This window comes from Lissotriton helveticus, chromosome 12 (genome assembly GCF_964261635.1).
Source record: "Lissotriton helveticus chromosome 12, aLisHel1.1, whole genome shotgun sequence".
NCBI lineage: Eukaryota > Metazoa > Chordata > Amphibia > Caudata > Salamandridae > Lissotriton > Lissotriton helveticus.
In genome coordinates this window covers 137,571,033-137,595,643 of record NC_136073.1, presented here as the reverse complement: position 1 = coordinate 137,595,643, position 24,611 = coordinate 137,571,033, and the positions used below count along the sequence as shown (strand labels likewise).

The 24,611-nt window shown below is 42.9% G+C and overlaps 19 non-coding genes across 19 annotated transcripts; all 19 read right to left on the bottom strand.

Moving 5' to 3' along the window:
• Nucleotides 1-844: 844 nt before the first annotated feature.
• Nucleotides 845-918, bottom strand: TRNAT-AGU (transfer RNA threonine (anticodon AGU)). The gene has a single exon. It is a non-coding gene; the product is annotated as a tRNA-Thr (tRNA).
• Nucleotides 919-1,978: 1,060 nt separating this feature from the next.
• Nucleotides 1,979-2,050, bottom strand: TRNAH-GUG (transfer RNA histidin (anticodon GUG)). Its single transcript has one exon. It is a non-coding gene; the product is annotated as a tRNA-His (tRNA).
• Nucleotides 2,051-5,039: 2,989 nt separating this feature from the next.
• On the bottom strand, nucleotides 5,040-5,113 carry TRNAT-AGU (transfer RNA threonine (anticodon AGU)). The gene has a single exon. It is a non-coding gene; the product is annotated as a tRNA-Thr (tRNA).
• Nucleotides 5,114-5,781: 668 nt separating this feature from the next.
• Nucleotides 5,782-5,855, bottom strand: TRNAI-AAU (transfer RNA isoleucine (anticodon AAU)). The gene has a single exon. It is a non-coding gene; the product is annotated as a tRNA-Ile (tRNA).
• Nucleotides 5,856-7,138: 1,283 nt separating this feature from the next.
• TRNAT-AGU (transfer RNA threonine (anticodon AGU)) lies at nucleotides 7,139-7,212 on the bottom strand. The gene has a single exon. It is a non-coding gene; the product is annotated as a tRNA-Thr (tRNA).
• Nucleotides 7,213-8,272: 1,060 nt separating this feature from the next.
• Nucleotides 8,273-8,344, bottom strand: TRNAH-GUG (transfer RNA histidin (anticodon GUG)). Its single transcript has one exon. It is a non-coding gene; the product is annotated as a tRNA-His (tRNA).
• Nucleotides 8,345-9,239: 895 nt separating this feature from the next.
• On the bottom strand, nucleotides 9,240-9,313 carry TRNAT-UGU (transfer RNA threonine (anticodon UGU)). The gene has a single exon. It is a non-coding gene; the product is annotated as a tRNA-Thr (tRNA).
• A 671-nt stretch (nucleotides 9,314-9,984) lies between these two features.
• Nucleotides 9,985-10,058, bottom strand: TRNAI-AAU (transfer RNA isoleucine (anticodon AAU)). The gene has a single exon. It is a non-coding gene; the product is annotated as a tRNA-Ile (tRNA).
• Nucleotides 10,059-11,339: 1,281 nt separating this feature from the next.
• On the bottom strand, nucleotides 11,340-11,413 carry TRNAT-UGU (transfer RNA threonine (anticodon UGU)). The gene has a single exon. It is a non-coding gene; the product is annotated as a tRNA-Thr (tRNA).
• A 671-nt stretch (nucleotides 11,414-12,084) lies between these two features.
• TRNAI-AAU (transfer RNA isoleucine (anticodon AAU)) lies at nucleotides 12,085-12,158 on the bottom strand. Its single transcript has one exon. It is a non-coding gene; the product is annotated as a tRNA-Ile (tRNA).
• Nucleotides 12,159-13,442: 1,284 nt separating this feature from the next.
• TRNAT-UGU (transfer RNA threonine (anticodon UGU)) lies at nucleotides 13,443-13,516 on the bottom strand. The gene has a single exon. It is a non-coding gene; the product is annotated as a tRNA-Thr (tRNA).
• A 1,061-nt stretch (nucleotides 13,517-14,577) lies between these two features.
• On the bottom strand, nucleotides 14,578-14,649 carry TRNAH-GUG (transfer RNA histidin (anticodon GUG)). The gene has a single exon. It is a non-coding gene; the product is annotated as a tRNA-His (tRNA).
• Nucleotides 14,650-15,545: 896 nt separating this feature from the next.
• On the bottom strand, nucleotides 15,546-15,619 carry TRNAT-AGU (transfer RNA threonine (anticodon AGU)). The gene has a single exon. It is a non-coding gene; the product is annotated as a tRNA-Thr (tRNA).
• Nucleotides 15,620-18,392: 2,773 nt separating this feature from the next.
• TRNAI-AAU (transfer RNA isoleucine (anticodon AAU)) lies at nucleotides 18,393-18,466 on the bottom strand. The gene has a single exon. It is a non-coding gene; the product is annotated as a tRNA-Ile (tRNA).
• Nucleotides 18,467-19,742: 1,276 nt separating this feature from the next.
• On the bottom strand, nucleotides 19,743-19,816 carry TRNAT-AGU (transfer RNA threonine (anticodon AGU)). The gene has a single exon. It is a non-coding gene; the product is annotated as a tRNA-Thr (tRNA).
• Nucleotides 19,817-20,484: 668 nt separating this feature from the next.
• TRNAI-AAU (transfer RNA isoleucine (anticodon AAU)) lies at nucleotides 20,485-20,558 on the bottom strand. The gene has a single exon. It is a non-coding gene; the product is annotated as a tRNA-Ile (tRNA).
• Nucleotides 20,559-21,841: 1,283 nt separating this feature from the next.
• On the bottom strand, nucleotides 21,842-21,915 carry TRNAT-AGU (transfer RNA threonine (anticodon AGU)). The gene has a single exon. It is a non-coding gene; the product is annotated as a tRNA-Thr (tRNA).
• Nucleotides 21,916-22,975: 1,060 nt separating this feature from the next.
• TRNAH-GUG (transfer RNA histidin (anticodon GUG)) lies at nucleotides 22,976-23,047 on the bottom strand. Its single transcript has one exon. It is a non-coding gene; the product is annotated as a tRNA-His (tRNA).
• An 895-nt stretch (nucleotides 23,048-23,942) lies between these two features.
• TRNAT-UGU (transfer RNA threonine (anticodon UGU)) lies at nucleotides 23,943-24,016 on the bottom strand. The gene has a single exon. It is a non-coding gene; the product is annotated as a tRNA-Thr (tRNA).
• Nucleotides 24,017-24,611: the final 595 nt, after the last annotated feature.

Here is a 24,611-nt window from a genome sequence, read left to right as displayed (position 1 = left end):
TCAGGTGACACTGTCAGTCATGAGAGTCTTATATGTAGTGTATGTGTTTTGAGGCAGATGCTGCACATTTCACCTCTTTGACTGGGATGTTTACAAACCAACACAGACTGCCCTCCAGTCCTACTCTGCTAGGACCGCTCCCTCCTTTTTACACCTCAAGCGTTATGTTATTCAAACATTGGAAAAGTAGTATCAAACCTCTTGGTAAGCCATGAAGAACTGGACATGACGTTTCGTATGTGGTGTGATGCACATGACAATACTCCGTAGGAGTCTCCCAGGACAGACACAATATTTCAGAATAGGCCTCCAGAACCTCACGTGAAGTCTCCCTAAGAGAACACAATATCACTGATGTGGCCTCCAAAACTTGGCACAGTACTATGGATACAGCATTTTTAGCTCCACGCAGCACACAGTGTCATTTTCCAAGCTCTCACAATCCATCAGACTCTGCTGCCCTTGTGTTGCCTGTTCTTGAGGCACTGAAGCTTGAACCTCTTCTGCCTCTTCAGTAACAGTGTCAGTAATGCAATGGTACTCAGGTGCTGCCTGTGTCGCACCTGTTGTTTGAAGCTTGCATTACTGCTGCCTAGGTTGTACTTTGAAGCGAGCGAAGCTTAAAAACATCTTTTCACGTCACAAAACCAAACTGATTGGCTTTGAAAATTAAAGATACTGGTGGCTGGTGGTACATTACAATGGCAGGTAAAAACCCGAAACATCTTAAGGTTTTAAGGAGGAGCATTGTGTACATGAGGATAATCATAATAGGAGAAATTGTGTTTGCAGACAATGAGTCTTTAATCAAACAAAAAGTCTTGTATGAGGTTGTGTAAAAACAAGGCACTGCTGAGATTCGAACTCAGGATCTCCTGTTTACTAGACAGGCGCTTTAACCAACTAAGCCACAGCGCCTATTCCACTCACTTGGAACCATTGCACCTTCTGTGTTGGTATCACTGTGAGGCACTCCATACTTTTCTGTCTCTAAATTTTTATCCAGCTACTACCGACAAGAAAATGGAGAAAGAAAAACCTGAACATGGTATGGAAAAATTACAAAGAGGGTCACGACAAACGTATATCATTAGGTGTACATATCTGTATTCATTTTGCAATATTTACACGGGTGGACGAGTGTGCTATACATACGTTAAACTAAACAAGAGTGTAACGATGTTAAAGATCACTAATACATAGCAGACAATTTAATGATGCCTACATAACCCATGTGCTCTTTCCTTCACCTCTCGTCACCTCTGGACACCCCAACGAGAAGCCGAGAAATCGTCACTTTTGGAGAGAAAGTGTCACCTTTAGTTGCTGCGTCCCAGCTACAAACAGGGCTTCAAAAAGTGCACTTAGAGAGACCCAAGGAGCGGGCTGGTCGTCCAGCCATAGGAGAGGGAGGCTGGGGGCTGTTAGACCACAGTGCCCTTTACATGGTACTAGCAACACTCACCCTTGCACAAACATCAGCCATCAGAGCCCAGTTAATGACCAGAATAAACAAACAACCTATACGTTGTTTTTAAACGTCTTGTACTGTGATGCATGACTACTCTCTTTTAATTGTGAAAAAATCTGGCTGTTACGGGGATCGAACCCGCGACCTTGGCGTTATTAGCACCACGCTCTAACCAACTGAGCTAACCGGCCAAGTCATTCTTACAGAAAAGGTATTATTACACAAGGAAATGTTTTTGCATTCCTCAAAAACGATTTCTGCACAATTACACGGGCTACAACATGCAAGAGTACATTAAAAGTAAGCATTGCATGTATTAAAACACTCTGTCCCTGCTGCCCCACAGCTGTGGCATCATAATGAAATGACTTCTCATGATTAAAGCTGGCAATTTCACAAATCAAAGAAAACAAAGTGTTTGGGACAGGTGTTATTTAAAAAATAATAATACTCTGTATATTGCAAATAAAAAATATCTCCCAATTGCCATGACATTGCCACCCGCAATGCCGTGACTCGGATTCGAACCGAGGTTGCTGCGGCCACAACGCAGAGTACTAACCACTATACGATCACGGCGAGCTACTTGGGCTACTCAGGCCCATGATGTATGTGACTTTTATAGTGCAAATCAGGTGACACTGTCAGTCATGAGAGTCTTATATGTAGTGTATGTGTTTTGAGGCAGATGCTGCACATTTCACCTCTTTGACTGGGATGTTTACAAACCAACACAGACTGCCCTCCAGTCCTACTCTGCTAGGACCGCTCCCTCCTTTTTACACCTCAAGCGTTATGTTATTCAAAAATTGGAAAAGTAGTATCAAACCTCTTGGTAAGCCATGAAGAACTGGACATGACGTTTCGTATGTGGTGTGATGCACATGACAATACTCCGTAGGAGTCTCCCAGGACAGACACAATATTTCAGAATAGGCCTCCAGAACCTCACGTGAAGTCTCCCTAAGAGAACACAATATCACTGATGTGGCCTCCAAAACTTGGCACAGTACTCTGGTTATGCATTTTTAGCTCCACGCAGCACACAGTGTCATTTTCCAAGCTCTCACAATCCATCAGACTCTGCTGCCCTTGTGTTGCCTATTCTTGAGGCACTGAAGCTTGAACCTCTTCTGCCTCTTCAGTAACAGTGTCAGTAATGCAATGGTACTCAGGTGCTGCCTGTGCTGCACCTGTTGTTTGAAGCTTGCATTACTGCTGCCTAGGTTGTACTTTGAAGCGAGCGAAGCTTAAAAACATCTTTTCACGTCACAAAACCAAACTGATTGGCTTTGAAAATTAAAGATACTGGTGGCTGGTGGTACATTACAATGGCAGGTAAAAACCCGAAACATCTTTAGGTTTTAAGGAGGAGCATTGTATACATGAGGATAATTATTATAGGAGAAATTGTGTTTCAGACAATGAGTCTTTAATCTAACAAAAAGTCTTGTATGAGGTTGTGTAAAAATAAGGCACTGCTGAGATTCAAACTCAGGATCTCCTGTTTACAAGACAGGCGCTTTAGCAAAGTAAGCCACAGCGCCTATTTCCACTCACATAGAACCATTGTACCTTCTGTGTCGGTATCACTGTGATGCACTCCATACTTTTCTGTCTCTAAATTTTTATCCAGCTACTACCGACAAGAAAATGGAGAAAGAAAAACCTGAAGATGGTATGGAAAAATTACAAAGAGGGTCACGACAAACGTATATCATTAGATGTACATATCTGTATTCATTTTGCAATATTTACACGGGTGGACGAGTGTGCTATACATACGTTAAACTAAACGAGAGTGTAACGATGTTAAAGATCACTAATACATAGCAGACAATTTATTGATGCCTACATAACCCATGTGCTCTTTCCTTCACCTCTCGTCACCTCTGGACACCCCAACGAGAAGCCGAGAAAACGTCACTTTTGGAGAGAAAGTGTCACCTTTAGTTGATGCGTCCCAGCTTCAAACAGGGCTTCAAAAAGTGCACTTTGAGAGACCCAAGGAGCGGGCTGGTCGTCCAGCCATAGGAGAGGGAGGCTGGGGGCTGTTAGACCACAGTGCCCTTTACATGGTACTAGCAACACTCACCCTTGCACAAACATCAGCCATCAGAGCCCAGTTAATGACCAGAATAAACAAACAACATATACGTTGTTTTTAAACGTCTTGTACTGTAATGCATGACTTTTCTATTTTAATTGTGAAAAATACTGACCAGTACGGGGATCGAACCCACGACCTTGGCGTTATTAGCACCACACTCTAACCAACTGAGCTAACCAGCCAAGTCATTCTTACAGAAAAGGTATTATTACACAAGGAAATGTTTTTGCATTCCTCAAAAACGATTTCTGCACAATTACACGGGCTACAACATGCAAGAGTACATTAAAAGTAAGCATTGCATGTATCAAAACACTCTGTCCCTTCTGCCCCACAGCTGTGGCATCATAATGAAATGACTTCTCATGATTAAAGCTGGCAATTTCACAAATCAAAGAAAACAAAGTGTTTGGGACAGGTGTTATTTAAAAAATAATAATACTCTTTATATTGCAAATAAAAAATATCTCCCAACTGCCATGACATTGCCACCTGCAATGCCATGACTTGGATTCAACCGAGGTGGCTGCGGCCACAACGCAGAGTACTAACCACTATACGATCACGGCGAGCTACTTGGGCTACTCAGGCCCATGACGTATGTGACTTTTATAGTGCAAATCAGGTGACACTGTCAGTCATCAGAGTCTTATATGTTGTGTATGTGTTTTGAGGCAGATGCTGCACATTTCGCCTCTTTGACTGGGATGTTCACAAACCAACACAGACTGCCCTCCAGTCCTACTCTGCAAGGACCGCTCCCTCCTTTTTACACCTCAAGCGTTATGTTATTCAAACATTGGAAGAGTAGTATCAAACCTCTTGGTAAGCCATGAAGAACTGGACATGATGTTTCGTATGTTGTGTGATGCACATGACAATACTCCGTAGGAGTCTCCCAGGACAGACACAATATTTCAGAATAGGCCTCCAGAACCTCACGTGAAGTCTCCCTAAGAGAACACAATATCACTGATGTGGCCTCCAAAACTTGGCGCAGTACTATGGATACAGCATTTTTAGCTCCACGCAGCACACAGTGTCATTTTCCAAGCTCTCATAATCCATCAGACTCTGCTGCCCTTGCGTTGCCTGTTCTTGAGGCACTGAAGCTTGAACCTCTTCTGCCTCTTCAGTAACAGTGTCAGTAATGCAATGGTACTCAGGTGCTGCCTGTGTCGCACCTGTTGTTTGAAGCTTGCATTACTGCTGCCTAGGTTGTACTTTGAAGCGAGCGAAGCTTAAAAACATCTTTTCACGTCACAAAACCAAACTGATTGGCTTTGAAAATTAAAGATACTGGTGGTACATTACAATGGCAGGTAAAAATCCGAAACATCTTTAGGTTTTAAGGAGGAGCATTGTGTACATGAGGATAATCATAATAGGAGAAATTGTGTTTGCAGACAATGAGTCTTTAATCAAACAAAAAGTCTTGTATGAGGTTGTGTAAAAACAAGGCACTGCTGAGATTCGAACTCAGGATCTCCTGTTTACTAGACAGGCGCTTTAACCAACTAAGCCACAGCACCTATTTCCACTCACTTAGAACCATTGTGCCTTCTGTGTCGGTATCACTGTGAGGCACTCCATACTTTTCTGTCTCTAAATTTTTATCCAGCTACTACCGACAAGAAAATGGAGAAAGAAAAACCTGAACATGGTATGGAAAAATTACAAAGAGGGTCACGACAAACGTATATCATTAGGTGTCCATACCTGTATTCATTTTGCAATATTTACACGGGTGGACGAGTGTGCTATACATACGTTAAACTGAACGAGAGTGTAACGAAGTTAAAGATCACTAATACATAGCAGACAATTTAATGATGCCTACATAACCCATGTGCTCTTTCCTTCACCTCTCGTCACCTCTGGACACCCCAACGAGAAGCCGAGAAATCGTCACTTTTGGAGAGAAAGTGTCACCTTTAGTTGATGCGTCCCAGCTTCAAACAGGGCTTCAAAAAGTGCACTTTGAGAGACCCAAGCGGGCTGGTCGTCCAGCCATAGGAGAGGGAGGCTGGTGGCTGTTAGACCACTGTGCCCTTTACATGGTACTAGCAACACTCACCCTTGCACAAACATCAGCCATCAGAGCCCAGTTAATGACCAGAATAAACATACAACCTATACGTTGTTTTTAAACGTATTGTACTGTGATGCATGACTACTCTCTTTTAATTGTGAAAAAAACTGGCTGGTACGGGGATCGAACCCGCGACCTTGGCGTTATTAGCACCACGCTCTAACCAACTGAGCTAACCGGCCAAGTCATTCTTACAGAAAAGGTATTATTACACAAGGAAATGTTTTTGCATTCCTCAAAAACGATTTCTGCACAATTACACGGGCTACAACATGCAAGAGTACATTAAAAGTAAGCATTGCATGTATTAAAACACTCTGTCCCTGCTGCCCCACAGCTGTGGCATCATAATGAAATGACTTCTCATGATTAAAGCTGGCAATTTCACAAATCAAAGAAAACAAAGTGTTTGGGACAGGTGTTATTTAAAAAATAATAATACTCTGTATATTGCAAATAAAAAATATCTCCCAACTGCCATGACATTGCCACGCGCAATGCCGTGACTCAGATTCGAACCGAGGTTGCTGCGGCCACAAAGCAGAGTACTAACCACTATACGATCACGGCGAGCTACTTGGGCTACTCAGGCCATGATGTATGTGACTTTTATAGTGCAAATCAGGTGACACTGTCAGTCATGAGAGTCTTATATGTAGTGTATGTGTTTTGAGGCAGATGCTGCACATTTCACCTCTTTGACTGGGATGTTTACAAACCAACACAGACTGCCCTCCAGTCCTACTCTGCTAGGACCGCTCCCTCCTTTTTACACCTCAAGCGTTATGTTATTCAAACATTGGAAAAGTAGTATCAAACCTCTTGGTAAGCCATGAAGAACTGGACATGACGTTTCGTATGTGGTGTGATGCACATGACAATACTCCGTAGGAGTCTCCCAGGACAGACACAATATTTCAGAATAGGCCTCCAGAACCTCACGTGAAGTCTCCCTAAGAGAACACAATATCACTGATGTGGCCTCCAAAACTTGGCACAGTACTATGGATACAGCATTTTTAGCTCCACGCAGCACACAGTGTCATTTTCCAAGCTCTCACAATCCATCAGACTCTGCTGCCCTTGTGTTGCCTGTTCTTGAGGCACTGAAGCTTGAACCTCTTCTGCCTCTTCAGTAACAGTGTCAGTAATGCAATGGTACTCAGGTGCTGCCTGTGTCGCACCTGTTGTTTGAAGCTTGCATTACTGCTGCCTAGGTTGTACTTTGAAGCGAGCGAAGCTTAAAAACATCTTTTCACGTCACAAAACCAAACTGATTGGCTTTGAAAATTAAAGATACTGGTGGCTGGTGGTACATTACAATGGCAGGTAAAAACCCGAAACATCTTAAGGTTTTAAGGAGGAGCATTGTGTACATGAGGATAATCATAATAGGAGAAATTGTGTTTGCAGACAATGAGTCTTTAATCAAACAAAAAGTCTTGTATGAGGTTGTGTAAAAACAAGGCACTGCTGAGATTCGAACTCAGGATCTCCTGTTTACTAGACAGGCGCTTTAACCAACTAAGCCACAGCGCCTATTCCACTCACTTGGAACCATTGCACCTTCTGTGTTGGTATCACTGTGAGGCACTCCATACTTTTCTGTCTCTAAATTTTTATCCAGCTACTACCGACAAGAAAATGGAGAAAGAAAAACCTGAACATGGTATGGAAAAATTACAAAGAGGGTCACGACAAACGTATATCATTAGGTGTACATATCTGTATTCATTTTGCAATATTTACACGGGTGGACGAGTGTGCTATACATACGTTAAACTAAACAAGAGTGTAACGATGTTAAAGATCACTAATACATAGCAGACAATTTAATGATGCCTACATAACCCATGTGCTCTTTCCTTCACCTCTCGTCACCTCTGGACACCCCAACGAGAAGCCGAGAAATCGTCACTTTTGGAGAGAAAGTGTCACCTTTAGTTGCTGCGTCCCAGCTACAAACAGGGCTTCAAAAAGTGCACTTAGAGAGACCCAAGGAGCGGGCTGGTCGTCCAGCCATAGGAGAGGGAGGCTGGGGGCTGTTAGACCACAGTGCCCTTTACATGGTACTAGCAACACTCACCCTTGCACAAACATCAGCCATCAGAGCCCAGTTAATGACCAGAATAAACAAACAACCTATACGTTGTTTTTAAACGTCTTGTACTGTGATGCATGACTACTCTCTTTTAATTGTGAAAAAATCTGGCTGTTACGGGGATCGAACCCGCGACCTTGGCGTTATTAGCACCACGCTCTAACCAACTGAGCTAACCGGCCAAGTCATTCTTACAGAAAAGGTATTATTACACAAGGAAATGTTTTTGCATTCCTCAAAAACGATTTCTGCACAATTACACGGGCTACAACATGCAAGAGTACATTAAAAGTAAGCATTGCATGTATTAAAACACTCTGTCCCTGCTGCCCCACAGCTGTGGCATCATAATGAAATGACTTCTCATGATTAAAGCTGGCAATTTCACAAATCAAAGAAAACAAAGTGTTTGGGACAGGTGTTATTTAAAAAATAATAATACTCTGTATATTGCAAATAAAAAATATCTCCCAATTGCCATGACATTGCCACCCGCAATGCCGTGACTCGGATTCGAACCGAGGTTGCTGCGGCCACAACGCAGAGTACTAACCACTATACGATCACGGCGAGCTACTTGGGCTACTCAGGCCCATGATGTATGTGACTTTTATAGTGCAAATCAGGTGACACTGTCAGTCATGAGAGTCTTATATGTAGTGTATGTGTTTTGAGGCAGATGCTGCACATTTCACCTCTTTGACTGGGATGTTTACAAACCAACACAGACTGCCCTCCAGTCCTACTCTGCTAGGACCGCTCCCTCCTTTTTACACCTCAAGCGTTATGTTATTCAAAAATTGGAAAAGTAGTATCAAACCTCTTGGTAAGCCATGAAGAACTGGACATGACGTTTCGTATGTGGTGTGATGCACATGACAATACTCCGTAGGAGTCTCCCAGGACAGACACAATATTTCAGAATAGGCCTCCAGAACCTCACGTGAAGTCTCCCTAAGAGAACACAATATCACTGATGTGGCCTCCAAAACTTGGCACAGTACTCTGGTTATGCATTTTTAGCTCCACGCAGCACACAGTGTCATTTTCCAAGCTCTCACAATCCATCAGACTCTGCTGCCCTTGCGTTGCCTGTTCTTGAGGCACTGAAGCTTGAACCTCTTCTGCCTCTTCAGTAACAGTGTCAGTAATGCAATGGTACTCAGGTGCTGCCTGTGCTGCACCTGTTGTTTGAAGCTTGCATTACTGCTGCCTAGGTTGTACTTTGAAGCGAGCGAAGCTTAAAAACATCTTTTCACGTCACAAAACCAAACTGATTGGCTTTGAAAATTAAAGATACTGGTGGCTGGTGGTACATTACAATGGCAGGTAAAAACCCGAAACATCTTTAGGTTTTAAGGAGGAGCATTGTGTACATGAGGATAATTATAATAGGAGAAATTGTGTTTGCAGACAATGAGTCTTTAATCAAACAAAAAGTCTTGTACGAGGTTGTGTAAAAACAAGGCACTGCTGAGATTCAAACTCAGGATCTCCTGTTTACAAGACAGGCGCTTTAGCAAACTAAGCCACAGCGCCTATTTCCACTCACTTAGAACCATTGTACCTTCTGTGTCGGTATCACTGTGAGGCACTCCATACTTTTCTGTCTCTAAATTTTTATCCAGCTACTACCGACAAGAAAATGGAGAAAGAAAAACCTGAACATGGTATGGAAAAATTACAAAGAGGGTCAAGACAAACGTATTTCATTAGGTGTACATATCTGTATTCATTTTGCAATATTTACACGGGTGGACGAGTGTGCTATACATACGTTAAACTAAACGAGAGTGTAACGATGTTAAAGATCACTAATACATAGCAGACAATTTAATGATGCCTACATAACCCATGTGCTCTTTCCTTCACCTCTCGTCACCTCTGGACACCCCAACCAGAAGCCGAGAAATCGTCACTTTTGGAGAGAAAGTGTCACCTTTAGTTGATGCGTCCCAGCTTCAAACAGGGCTTCAAAAAGTGCACATTGAGAGACCCAAGGAGCGGGCTGGTCATCCAGCCATAGGAGAGGGAGGCTGGGGGCTGTTAGACCACAGTGCCCTTTACATGGTACTAGCAACACTCACCCTTGCACAAACATCAGCCATCAGAGCCCAGTTAATGACCAGAATAAACAAACAACCTATACGTTGTTTTTAAACGTCTTGTACTGTAATGCAAGACTTTTCTATTTTAATTGTGAGAAATACTGACCAGTACGGGGATCGAACCCGCGACCTTGGCGTTATTAGCACCACGCTCTAACCAACTGAGCTAACCGGCCAAGTCATGCTTACAGAAAAGGTATTATTACACAAGGAAATGTTTTTGCATTCCTCAAAAACGATTTCTGCACAATTACACGGGCTACAACATGCAAGAGTACATTAAAAGTAAGCATTGCATGTATCAAAACACTCTGTCCCTTCTGCCCCACAGCTGTGGCATCATAATGAAATGACTTCTCATGATTAAAGCTGGCAATTTCACAAATCAAAGAAAACAAAGTGTTTGGGACAGGTGTTATTTAAAAAATAATAATACTCTGTATATTGCAAATAAAAAATATCTCCCAACCGCCATGATATTGCCACCGCAATGCCATGACGGATTCGAACCGAGGTGGCTGTGGCCACAACTCAGAGTACTAACCACTATACGATCACGGCGAGCTACTTGGGCTACTCAGGACCATGACGTATGTGACTTTTATAGTGCAAATCAGGTGACACTGTCAGTCATCAGAGTCTTATATGTTGTGTATGTGTTTTGAGGCAGATGCTGCACATTTCGCCTCTTTGACTGGGATGTTCACAAACCAACACAGACTGACCTCCAGTCCTACTCTGCAAGGACCGCTCCCTCCTTTTTACACCTCAAGCGTTATGTTATTCAAACATTGGAAGAGTAGTATCAAACCTCTTGGTAAGCCATGAAGAACTGGACATGATGTTTCGTATGTGGTGTGATGCACATGACAATACTCCGTAGGAGTCTCCCAGGACAGACACAATATTTCAGAATAGGCCTCCAGAACCTCACGTGAAGTCTCCCTAAGAGAACACAATATCACTGATGTGGCCTCCAAAACTTGGCGCAGTACTATGGATACAGCATTTTTAGCTCCACGCAGCACACAGTGTCATTTTCCAAGCTCTCACAATCCATCAGACTCTGCTGCCCTTGCGTTGCCTGTTCTTGAGGCACTGAAGCTTGAACCTCTTCTGCCTCTTCAGCAACAGTGTCAGTAATGCAATGGTACTCAGGTGCTGCCTGTGCTGCACCTGTTGTTTGAAGCTTGCATTACTGCTGCCTAGGTTGTACTTTGAAGCGAGCGAAGCTTAAAAACATCTTTTTACGTCACAAAACCAAACTGATTGGCTTTGAAAATTAAAGATACTGGTGGCTGGTGGTACATTACAATGGCAGGTAAAAACCCGAAACATCTTTAGGTTTTAAGGAGGAGCATTGTATACATGAGGATAATTATGATAGGAGAAATTGTGTTTGCAGACAATGAGTCTTTAATCAAACAAAAAGTCTTGTATGAGGTTGTGTAAAAATAAGGCACTGCTGAGATTCGAACTCAGGATCTCCTGTTTACAAGACAGGCGCTGTAACAAACTAAGCCACAGCGCCTATTTCCACTCACATAGAACCATTGTACCTTCTGTGTCGGTATCACTGTGAGGCACTCCATACTTTTCCGTCTCTACATTTTTATCCAGCTACTACCGACAAGAAAATGGAGAAAGAAAAACCTGAACATGGTATGGAAAAATTACAAAGAGGGTCACGACAAACGTATATCATTAGGTGTACATATCTGTATTCATTTTGCAATATTTACACGGGAGGACGAGTGTGCTATACATACGTTAAACTAAACGAGAGTGTAACGATGTTAGAGATCACTAATACATAGCAGACAATTTAATGATGCCTACATAACCCATGTGCTCTTTCCTTCACCTCTCGTCACCTCTGGACACCCCAACGAGAAGCTGAGATATCGTCACATTTGGAGAGAAAGTGTCACCTTTAGTTGATGCGTCCCAGCTTTAAACAGGGCTTCAAAAAGTGCACTTTGAGAGACCTAAGGAGTGGGCTGGTCGTCCAGCCATAGGAGAGGGAGGCTGGGGGCTGTTTGACCAGAGTGCCCTTTACATGGTACTAGCAACACTCACCTTTGAACAAACATCAGCCATCAGAGCCCAGTTAATGACCAGAATAAACAAACAACCTATACGTTGTTTTTAAACGTCTTGTACTGTGATGCATGACTACTCTCTTTTAATTGTGAAAAAAACTGGCTGGTACGGGGATCGAACCCGCGACCTTGGCGTTATTAGCACCACGCTCTAACCAACTGAGCTAACCGGCCAAGTCATTCTTACAGAAAAGGTATTATTACACAAGGAAATGTTTTTGCATTCCTCAAAAACGATTTCTGCACAATTACACAGGCTACAACATGCAAGAGTACATTAAAAGTAAGCATTGCATGTATTAAAACACTCTGTCCCTGCTGCCCCACAGCTGTGGCATCATAATGAAATGACTTCTCATGATTAAAGCTGGCAATTTCACAAATCAAAGAAAACAAAGTGTTTGGGACAGGTGTTATTTAAAAAATAATAATACTCTGTATATTGCAAATAAAAAATATCTCCCAACTGCCATGACATTGCCACCCGCAATGCCGTGACTCGGATTCGTACTGAGGTTGCTGCGGCCACAACGCAGAGTACTAACCACTATACGATCACGGCGAGCTACTTGGGCTACTCAGGCCCATGATGTATGTGACTTTTATAGTGCAAATCAGGTGACACTGTCAGTCATGAGAGTCTTATATGTAGTGTATGTGTTTTGAGGCAGATGCTGCACATTTCACCTCTTTGACTGGGATGTTTACAAACCAACACAGACTGCCCTCCAGTCCTACTCTGCTAGGACCGCTCCCTCCTTTTTACACCTCAAGCGTTATGTTATTCAAACATTGGAAAAGTAGTATCAAACCTCTTGGTAAGCCATGAAGAACTGGACATGACGTTTCGTATGTGGTGTGATGCACATGACAATACTCCGTAGGAGTCTCCCAGGACAGACACAATATTTCAGAATAGGCCTCCACAACCTCACGTGAAGTCTCCCTAAGAGAACACAATATCACTGATGTGGCCTCCAAAACTTGGCACAGTACTATGGATACAGCATTTTTAGCTCCACGCAGCACACAGTGTCATTTTCCAAGCTCTCACAATCCATCAGACTCTGCTGCCCTTGCGTTGCCTGTTCTTGAGGCACTGAAGCTTGAACCTCTTCTGCCTCTTCAGTAACAGTGTCAGTAATGCAATGGTACTCAGGTGCTGCCTGTGCTGCACCTGTTGTTTGAAGCTTGCATTACTGCTGCCTAGGTTGTACTTTGAAGCGAGCGAAGCTTAAAAATATCTTTTCACGTCACAAAACCAAACTGATTGGCTTTGAAAATTAAAGATACTGGTGGCTGGTGGTACATTACAATGGCAGGTAAAAACCCGAAACATCTTTAGGTTTTAAGGAGGAGCATTGTATACATGAGGATAATTATAATAGGAGAAATTGTGTTTGCAGACAATGAGTCTTTAATCTAACAAAAAGTCTTGTATGAGGTTGTGTAAAAACAAGGCACTGCTGAGATTCGAACTCAGGATCTCCTGTTTACAAGACAGGCGCTTTAACCAACTAAGCCACAGCGCCTATTTCTACTCACATAGAACCATTGTACCTTCTGTGTCGGTATCACTGTGAGGCACTCCATACTTTTCTGTCTCAAAATTTTTATCCAGCTACTACCGACAAGAAAATGGAGAAAGAAAAACCTGAACAAGGTATGGAAAAATTACAAAGAGGGTCACGACAAACGTATATCATTAGGTGTACATATCTGTATTCATTTTGCAATATTTACACGGGTTGACGAGTGTGCTATACATACGTTAAACTGAACGAGAGTGTAAGGATGTTAAAGATCACTAATACATAGCAGACAATTTAATGATGCCTACATAACCCATGTGCTCTTTCCTTCACCTCTCGTCACCTCTGGACACCCCAACGAGAAGCCGAGAAATCGTCACTTTTGGAGAGAAAGTGTCATCTTTAGTTGATGCGTCCCAGCTTCAAACAGGGCTTCAAAAAGTGCACTTTGAGAGACCCAAGGAGCGGGCTGGTCGTCCAGCCATAGGAGAGGGAGGCTGGGGGCTGTTTGACCACAATGCCCTTTACATTGTACTAGCAACACTCACCCTTGCACAAACATCAGCCATCAGAGCCCAGTTAATGACCAGAATAAACAAACAACCTATACGTTGTTTTTAAACGTCTTGTACTGTAATGCATGACTTCTCTCTTTTAATTGTGAAAAATACTGGCCGGTAGGGGGATCGAACCCGCGACCTTGGCGTTATTAGTACCACACTCTAACCAACTGAGATAACCAGCCAAGTCATTCTTACAGAAAAGGTATTATTACACAAGGAAATGTTTTTGCATTCCTCAAAAACGATTTCTGCACAATTACACGGGCTACAACATGCAAGAGTACATTAAAAGTAAGCATTGCATGTATTAAAACACTCTGTCCCTGCTGCCCCACAGCTGTGGCATCATAATGAAATGACTTCTCATGATTAAAGCTGGCAATTTCACAAATCAAAGAAAACAAAGTGTTTGGGACAGGTGTTATTTAAAAAATAATAATACTCTGTATATTGCAAATAAAAAATATCACCCAACTGCCATGACATTGCCACCCGCAATGCCGTGACTCGGATTCGAACCGAGGTTGCTGCGGCCACAACGCAGAGTACTAACCACTATACGATCACGGCGAGCTACTTGGGCTACTCAGGCCCATGATGTATGTGACTTTTATAGTGCAAATCAGGTGACACTGTCAGTCATGAGAGTCTTATATGTAGTGTATGTGTTTTGAGGCAGATGCTGCACATTTCACCTCTTTGACTGGGATGTTCACAAACCAACACAGACTGCCCTCCAGTCCTACTCTGCTAGGACCGCTCCCTCCTTTTTACACCTCAAGCGTTATGTTATTCAAACATTGGAAGAGTAGTATCAAACCTCTTGGTAAGCCATGAAGAACTGGACATGATGTTTCGTATGTGGTGTGATGCACATGAGAATACTCCGTAGGAGTCTCCCAGGACAGACACAATATTTCAGAATAGGCCTCCGGAACCTCACGTGAAGTCTCCCTAAGAGAACACAATATCACTGATGTGGCCTCCAAAACTTGGCGCAGTACTATGGATACAGCATTTTTAGCTCCACGCAGCACACAGTGTCATTTTCCAAGCTCTCACAATCCATCAGACTCTGCTGCCCTTGCGTTGCCTGTTCTTGAGGCACTGAAGCTTGAACCTCTTCTGCCTCTTCAGTAACAGTGTCAGTAATGCAATGGTACTCAGGTGCTGCCTGTGCTGCACCTGTTGTTTGAAGCTTGCATTACTGCTGCCTAGGTTGTACTTTGAAGCGAGCGAAGCTTAAAAACATCTTTTCACGTCACAAAACCAAACTGATTGGCTTTGAAAATTAAAGATACTGGTGGCTGGTGGTACATTACAATCGCAAGTAAAAACCCGAAACATCTTTAGGTTTTAAGGAGGAGCATTGTGTACATGAGGATAATTATAATAGGAGAAATTGTGTTTGCAGACAATGAGTCTTTAATCAAACAAAAAGTCTTGTATGAGGTTGTGTAAAAGCAAGGCACTGCTGAGATTCGAACTCAGGATCTCCTGTTTACTAGACAGGCGCTTTAACCAAGTAAGCCACAGCGCCTATTTCCACTCACTATGAACCATTGTACCTTCTGTGTCGGTATCACTGTGAGGCACTCCATACTTTTCTGTCTCTGAATTTTTATCCAGCTACTACTGACAAGAAAATGGAGAAAGAAAAACCTTAACATGGTATGGAAAAATTACAAAGAGGGTCACGACAAACGTATATCATTAGGTGTACATATCTGTATTCATTTTGCAATATTTACACGGGTGGACGAGGGTGCTATACATACGTTAAACTGAACGAGAGTGTAACGATGTTAAAGATCACTAATACATAGCAGACAATTTAATGATGCCTACATAACCCATGTGCTCTTTCCTTCACCTCTCGTCACCTCTGGACACCCCAACGAGAAGCCGAGAAATTGTCACTTTTGGAGAGAAAGTGTCACCTTTAGTTGATGCGTCCCAGCTTCAAACAGGGCTTCAAAAAGTGCACTTTGAGAGACCCAAGGAGCGGGCTGGTCGTCCAGCCATAGGAGAGGGAGGCTGGGGGCTGTTAGACCACAGTGCCCTTTACATGGTACTAGCAACACTCACCCTTGCACAAACATCAGCCATCAGAGCCCAGTTAATGACCAGAATAAACAAACAACCTATACGTTGTTTTTAAACGTCTTGTACTGTAATGCATGACTTCTCTCTTTTAATTGTGAAAAATACTGGCCGGTACGGGGATCGAACCCGCGACCTTGGCGTTATTAGCACCACGCTCTAACCAACTGAATTAACCAGCCAAGTCATTCATACAGAAAAGGTATTATTACACAAGGAAATGTTTTTGCATTCCTCAAAAACGATTTCTGCACAATTACACGGGCTACAACATGCAAGAGTACATTAAAAGTAAGCATTGCATGTATTAAAACACTCTGTCCCTTCTGCCCCACAGCTGTGGCATCATAATGAAATGACTTCTCATGATTAAAGCTGGCAATTTCACAAATCAAAGAAAACAAAGTGTTTGGGACAGGTGTTATTGAAAAAATAATAATACTCTGTATATTGCAAATAAAAAATATCTCCCAACTGCCATGACATTGCCACCCACAATGCCGTGACTTGGATTCGAACCGAGGTTGCTGCGGCCACATCGCAGAGTACTAACCACTATACGATCACAGCGAGCTACTTGGGCTACTCAGTCCCATGACGTATGTGACTTTTATAGTGCAAATCAGGTGACACTGTCAGTCATCAGAGTCTTATATGTTGTGTATGTGTTTTGAGGCAGATGCTGCACATTTCGCCTCTTTGACTGGGATGTTCACAAACCAACACAGACTGCCCTCCAGTCCTACTCTGCTAGGACCGCTCCCTCCTTTTTACACCTCAAGCGTTATGTTATTCAAACATTGGAAGAGTAGTATCAAACCTCTTGGTAAGCCATGAAGAACTGGACATGACGTTTCGTATGTGGTGTGATGCACATGACAATACTCCGTAGGAGTCTCCCAGGACAGACACAATATTTCAGAATAGGCCTCCAGAACCTCACGTGAAGTCTCCCTAAGAGAACACAATATCACTGATGTGGCCTCCAAAACTTGGCACAGTACTCTGGATACAGCATTTTTAGCACCACGCAGCACACAGTGTCATTTTCCAAGCTCTCACAATCCATCAGACTCTGCTGCCCTTGTGTTGCCTATTCTTGAGGCACTGAAGCTTGAACCTCTTCTGCCTCTTCAGTAACAGTGTCAGTAATGCAATGGTACTCAGGTGCTGCCTGTGCTGCACCTGTTGTTTGAAGCTTGCATTACTGCTGCCTAGGTTGTACTTTGAAGCGAGCGAAGCTTAAAAACATCTTTTCACGTCACAAAACCAAACTGATTGGCTTTGAAAATTAAAGATACTGGTGGCTGGTGGTACATTACAATGGCAGGTAAAAACCCGAAACATCTTTAGGTTTTAAGGAGGAGCATTGTATACATGAGGATAATTATAATAGGAGAAATTGTGTTTCAGACAATGAGTCTTTAATCTAACAAAAAGTCTTGTATGAGGTTGTGTAAAAATAAGGCACTGCTGAGATTCAAACTCAGGATCTCCTGTTTACAAGACAGGCGCTTTAGCAAAGTAAGCCACAGCGCCTATTTCCACTCACATAGAACCATTGTACCTTCTGTGTCGGTATCACTGTGATGCACTCCATACTTTTCTGTCTCTAAATTTTTATCCAGCTACTACCGACAAGAAAATGGAGAAAGAAAAACCTGAAGATGGTATGGAAAAATTACAAAGAGGGTCACGACAAACGTATATCATTAGATGTACATATCTGTATTCATTTTGCAATATTTACACGGGTGGACGAGTGTGCTATACATACGTTAAACTAAACGAGAGTGTAACGATGTTAAAGATCACTAATACATAGCAGACAATTTATTGATGCCTACATAACCCATGTGCTCTTTCCTTCACCTCTCGTCACCTCTGGACACCCCAACGAGAAGCCGAGAAAACGTCACTTTTGGAGAGAAAGTGTCACCTTTAGTTGATGCGTCCCAGCTTCAAACAGGGCTTCAAAAAGTGCACTTTGAGAGACCCAAGGAGCGGGCTGGTCGTCCAGCCATAGGAGAGGGAGGCTGGGGGCTGTTAGACCACAGTGCCCTTTACATGGTACTAGCAACACTCACCCTTGCACAAACATCAGCCATCAGAGCCCAGTTAATGACCAGAATAAACAAACAACATATACGTTGTTTTTAAACGTCTTGTACTGTAATGCATGACTTTTCTATTTTAATTGTGAAAAATACTGACCAGTACGGGGATCGAACCCGCGACCTTGGCGTTATTAGCACCACACTCTAACCAACTGAGCTAACCAGCCAAGTCATTCTTACAGAAAAGGTATTATTACACAAGGAAATGTTTTTGCATTCCTCAAAAACGATTTCTGCACAATTACACGGGCTACAACATGCAAGAGTACATTAAAAGTAAGCATTGCATGTATCAAAACACTCTGTCCCTTCTGCCCCACAGCTGTGGCATCATAATGAAATGACTTCTCATGATTAAAGCTGGCAATTTCACAAATCAAAGAAAACAAAGTGTTTGGGACAGGTGTTATTTAAAAAATAATAATACTCTTTATATTGCAAATAAAAAATATCTCCCAACTGCCATGACATTGCCACCTGCAATGCCATGACTTGGATTCAACCGAGGTGGCTGCGGCCACAACGCAGAGTACTAACCACTATACGATCACGGCGAGCTACTTGGGCTACTCAGGCCCATGACGTATGTGACTTTTATAGTGCAAATCAGGTGACACTGTCAGTCATCAGAGTCTTATATGTTGTGTATGTGTTTTGAGGCAGATGCTGCACATTTCGCCTCTTTGACTGGGATGTTCACAAACCAACACAGACTGCCCTCCAGTCCTACTCTGCAAGGACCGCTCCCTCCTTTTTACACCTCAAGCGTTATGTTATTCAAACATTGGAAGAGTAGTATCAAACCTCTTGGTAAGCCATGAAGAACTGGACATGATGTTTCGTATGTTGTGTGATGCACATGACAATACTCCGTAGGAGTCTCCCAGGACAGACACAATATTTCAGAATAGGCCTCCAGAACCTCACGTGAAGTCTCCCTAAGAGAACACAATATCACTGATGTGGCCTCCAAAACTTGGCGCAGTACTATGGATACAGCATTTTTAGCTCCACGCAGCACACAGTGTCATTTTCCAAGCTCTCATAATCCATCAGACTCTGCTGCCCTTGCGTTGCCTGTTCTTGAGGCACTGAAGCTTGAACCTCTTCTGCCTCTTCAGTAACAGTGTCAGTAATGCAATGGTACTCAGGTGCTGCCTGTGTCGCACCTGTTGTTTGAAGCTTGCATTACTGCTGCCTAGGTTGTACTTTGAAGCGAGCGAAGCTTAAAAACATCTTTTCACGTCACAAAACCAAACTGATTGGCTTTGAAAATTAAAGATACTGGTGGTACATTACAATGGCAGGTAAAAATCCGAAACATCTTTAGGTTTTAAGGAGGAGCATTGTGTACATGAGGATAATCATAATAGGAGAAATTGTGTTTGCAGACAATGAGTCTTTAATCAAACAAAAAGTCTTGTATGAGGTTGTGTAAAAACAAGGCACTGCTGAGATTCGAACTCAGGATCTCCTGTTTACTAGACAGGCGCTTTAACCAACTAAGCCACAGCACCTATTTCCACTCACTTAGAACCATTGTGCCTTCTGTGTCGGTATCACTGTGAGGCACTCCATACTTTTCTGTCTCTAAATTTTTATCCAGCTACTACCGACAAGAAAATGGAGAAAGAAAAACCTGAACATGGTATGGAAAAATTACAAAGAGGGTCACGACAAACGTATATCATTAGGTGTCCATACCTGTATTCATTTTGCAATATTTACACGGGTGGACGAGTGTGCTATACATACGTTAAACTGAACGAGAGTGTAACGAAGTTAAAGATCACTAATACATAGCAGACAATTTAATGATGCCTACATAACCCATGTGCTCTTTCCTTCACCTCTCGTCACCTCTGGACACCCCAACGAGAAGCCGAGAAATCGTCACTTTTGGAGAGAAAGTGTCACCTTTAGTTGATGCGTCCCAGCTTCAAACAGGGCTTCAAAAAGTGCACTTTGAGAGACCCAAGCGGGCTGGTCGTCCAGCCATAGGAGAGGGAGGCTGGTGGCTGTTAGACCACTGTGCCCTTTACATGGTACTAGCAACACTCACCCTTGCACAAACATCAGCCATCAGAGCCCAGTTAATGACCAGAATAAACATACAACCTATACGTTGTTTTTAAACGTATTGTACTGTGATGCATGACTACTCTCTTTTAATTGTGAAAAAAACTGGCTGGTACGGGGATCGAACCCGCGACCTTGGCGTTATTAGCACCACGCTCTAACCAACTGAGCTAACCGGCCAAGTCATTCTTACAGAAAAGGTATTATTACACAAGGAAATGTTTTTGCATTCCTCAAAAACGATTTCTGCACAATTACACGGGCTACAACATGCAAGAGTACATTAAAAGTAAGCATTGCATGTATTAAAACACTCTGTCCCTGCTGCCCCACAGCTGTGGCATCATAATGAAATGACTTCTCATGATTAAAGCTGGCAATTTCACAAATCAAAGAAAACAAAGTGTTTGGGACAGGTGTTATTTAAAAAATAATAATACTCTGTATATTGCAAATAAAAAATATCTCCCAACTGCCATGACATTGCCACGCGCAATGCCGTGACTCAGATTCGAACCGAGGTTGCTGCGGCCACAAAGCAGAGTACTAACCACTATACGATCACGGCGAGCTACTTGGGCTACTCAGGCCATGATGTATGTGACTTTTATAGTGCAAATCAGGTGACACTGTCAGTCATGAGAGTCTTATATGTAGTGTATGTGTTTTGAGGCAGATGCTGCACATTTCACCTCTTTGACTGGGATGTTTACAAACCAACACAGACTGCCCTCCAGTCCTACTCTGCTAGGACCGCTCCCTCCTTTTTACACCTCAAGCGTTATGTTATTCAAACATTGGAAAAGTAGTATCAAACCTCTTGGTAAGCCATGAAGAACTGGACATGACGTTTCGTATGTGGTGTGATGCACATGACAATACTCCGTAGGAGTCTCCCAGGACAGACACAATATTTCAGAATAGGCCTCCAGAACCTCACGTGAAGTCTCCCTAAGAGAACACAATATCACTGATGTGGCCTCCAAAACTTGGCACAGTACTATGGATACAGCATTTTTAGCTCCACGCAGCACACAGTGTCATTTTCCAAGCTCTCACAATCCATCAGACTCTGCTGCCCTTGTGTTGCCTGTTCTTGAGGCACTGAAGCTTGAACCTCTTCTGCCTCTTCAGTAACAGTGTCAGTAATGCAATGGTACTCAGGTGCTGCCTGTGTCGCACCTGTTGTTTGAAGCTTGCATTACTGCTGCCTAGGTTGTACTTTGAAGCGAGCGAAGCTTAAAAACATCTTTTCACGTCACAAAACCAAACTGATTGGCTTTGAAAATTAAAGATACTGGTGGCTGGTGGTACATTACAATGGCAGGTAAAAACCCGAAACATCTTAAGGTTTTAAGGAGGAGCATTGTGTACATGAGGATAATCATAATAGGAGAAATTGTGTTTGCAGACAATGAGTCTTTAATCAAACAAAAAGTCTTGTATGAGGTTGTGTAAAAACAAGGCACTGCTGAGATTCGAACTCAGGATCTCCTGTTTACTAGACAGGCGCTTTAACCAACTAAGCCACAGCGCCTATTCCACTCACTTGGAACCATTGCACCTTCTGTGTTGGTATCACTGTGAGGCACTCCATACTTTTCTGTCTCTAAATTTTTATCCAGCTACTACCGACAAGAAAATGGAGAAAGAAAAACCTGAACATGGTATGGAAAAATTACAAAGAGGGTCACGACAAACGTATATCATTAGGTGTACATATCTGTATTCATTTTGCAATATTTACACGGGTGGACGAGTGTGCTATACATACGTTAAACTAAACAAGAGTGTAACGATGTTAAAGATCACTAATACATAGCAGACAATTTAATGATGCCTACATAACCCATGTGCTCTTTCCTTCACCTCTCGTCACCTCTGGACACCCCAACGAGAAGCCGAGAAATCGTCACTTTTGGAGAGAAAGTGTCACCTTTAGTTGCTGCGTCCCAGCTACAAACAGGGCTTCAAAAAGTGCACTTAGAGAGACCCAAGGAGCGGGCTGGTCGTCCAGCCATAGGAGAGGGAGGCTGGGGGCTGTTAGACCACAGTGCCCTTTACATGGTACTAGCAACACTCACCCTTGCACAAACATCAGCCATCAGAGCCCAGTTAATGACCAGAATAAACAAACAACCTATACGTTGTTTTTAAACGTCTTGTACTGTGATGCATGACTACTCTCTTTTAATTGTGAAAAAATCTGGCTGTTACGGGGATCGAACCCGCGACCTTGGCGTTATTAGCACCACGCTCTAACCAACTGAGCTAACCGGCCAAGTCATTCTTACAGAAAAGGTATTATTACACAAGGAAATGTTTTTGCATTCCTCAAAAACGATTTCTGCACAATTACACGGGCTACAACATGCAAGAGTACATTAAAAGTAAGCATTGCATGTATTAAAACACTCTGTCCCTGCTGCCCCACAGCTGTGGCATCATAATGAAATGACTTCTCATGATTAAAGCTGGCAATTTCACAAATCAAAGAAAACAAAGTGTTTGGGACAGGTGTTATTTAAAAAATAATAATACTCTGTATATTGCAAATAAAAAATATCTCCCAACTGCCATGACATTGCCACCCGCAATGCCGTGACTCGGATTCGAACCGAGGTTGCTGCGGCCACAACGCAGAGTACTAACCACTATACGATCACGGCGAGCTACTTGGGCTACTCAGGCCCATGATGTATGTGACTTTTATAGTGCAAATCAGGTGACACTGTCAGTCATGAGAGTCTTATATGTAGTGTATGTGTTTTGAGGCAGATGCTGCACATTTCACCTCTTTGACTGGGATGTTTACAAACCAACACAGACTGCCCTCCAGTCCTACTCTGCTAGGACCGCTCCCTCCTTTTTACACCTCAAGCGTTATGTTATTCAAAAATTGGAAAAGTAGTATCAAACCTCTTGGTAAGCCATGAAGAACTGGACATGACGTTTCGTATGTGGTGTGATGCACATGACAATACTCCGTAGGAGTCTCCCAGGACAGACACAATATTTCAGAATAGGCCTCCAGAACCTCACGTGAAGTCTCCCTAAGAGAACACAATATCACTGATGTGGCCTCCAAAACTTGGCACAGTACTCTGGTTATGCATTTTTAGCTCCACGCAGCACACAGTGTCATTTTCCAAGCTCTCACAATCCATCAGACTCTGCTGCCCTTGCGTTGCCTGTTCTTGAGGCACTGAAGCTTGAACCTCTTCTGCCTCTTCAGTAACAGTGTCAGTAATGCAATGGTACTCAGGTGCTGCCTGTGCTGCACCTGTTGTTTGAAGCTTGCATTACTGCTGCCTAGGTTGTACTTTGAAGCGAGCGAAGCTTAAAAACATCTTTTCACGTCACAAAACCAAACTGATTGGCTTTGAAAATTAAAGATACTGGTGGCTGGTGGTACATTACAATGGCAGGTAAAAACCCGAAACATCTTTAGGTTTTAAGGAGGAGCATTGTGTACATGAGGATAATTATAATAGGAGAAATTGTGTTTGCAGACAATGAGTCTTTAATCAAACAAAAAGTCTTGTACGAGGTTGTGTAAAAACAAGGCACTGCTGAGATTCAAACTCAGGATCTCCTGTTTACAAGACAGGCGCTTTAGCAAACTAAGCCACAGCGCCTATTTCCACTCACTTAGAACCATTGTACCTTCTGTGTCGGTATCACTGTGAGGCACTCCATACTTTTCTGTCTCTAAATTTTTATCCAGCTACTACCGACAAGAAAATGGAGAAAGAAAAACCTGAACATGGTATGGAAAAATTACAAAGAGGGTCAAGACAAACGTATTTCATTAGGTGTACATATCTGTATTCATTTTGCAATATTTACACGGGTGGACGAGTGTGCTATACATACGTTAAACTAAACGAGAGTGTAACGATGTTAAAGATCACTAATACATAGCAGACAATTTAATGATGCCTACATAACCCATGTGCTCTTTCCTTCACCTCTCGTCACCTCTGGACACCCCAACCAGAAGCCGAGAAATCGTCACTTTTGGAGAGAAAGTGTCACCTTTAGTTGATGCGTCCCAGCTTCAAACAGGGCTTCAAAAAGTGCACATTGAGAGACCCAAGGAGCGGGCTGGTCATCCAGCCATAGGAGAGGGAGGCTGGGGGCTGTTAGACCACAGTGCCCTTTACATGGTACTAGCAACACTCACCCTTGCACAAACATCAGCCATCAGAGCCCAGTTAATGACCAGAATAA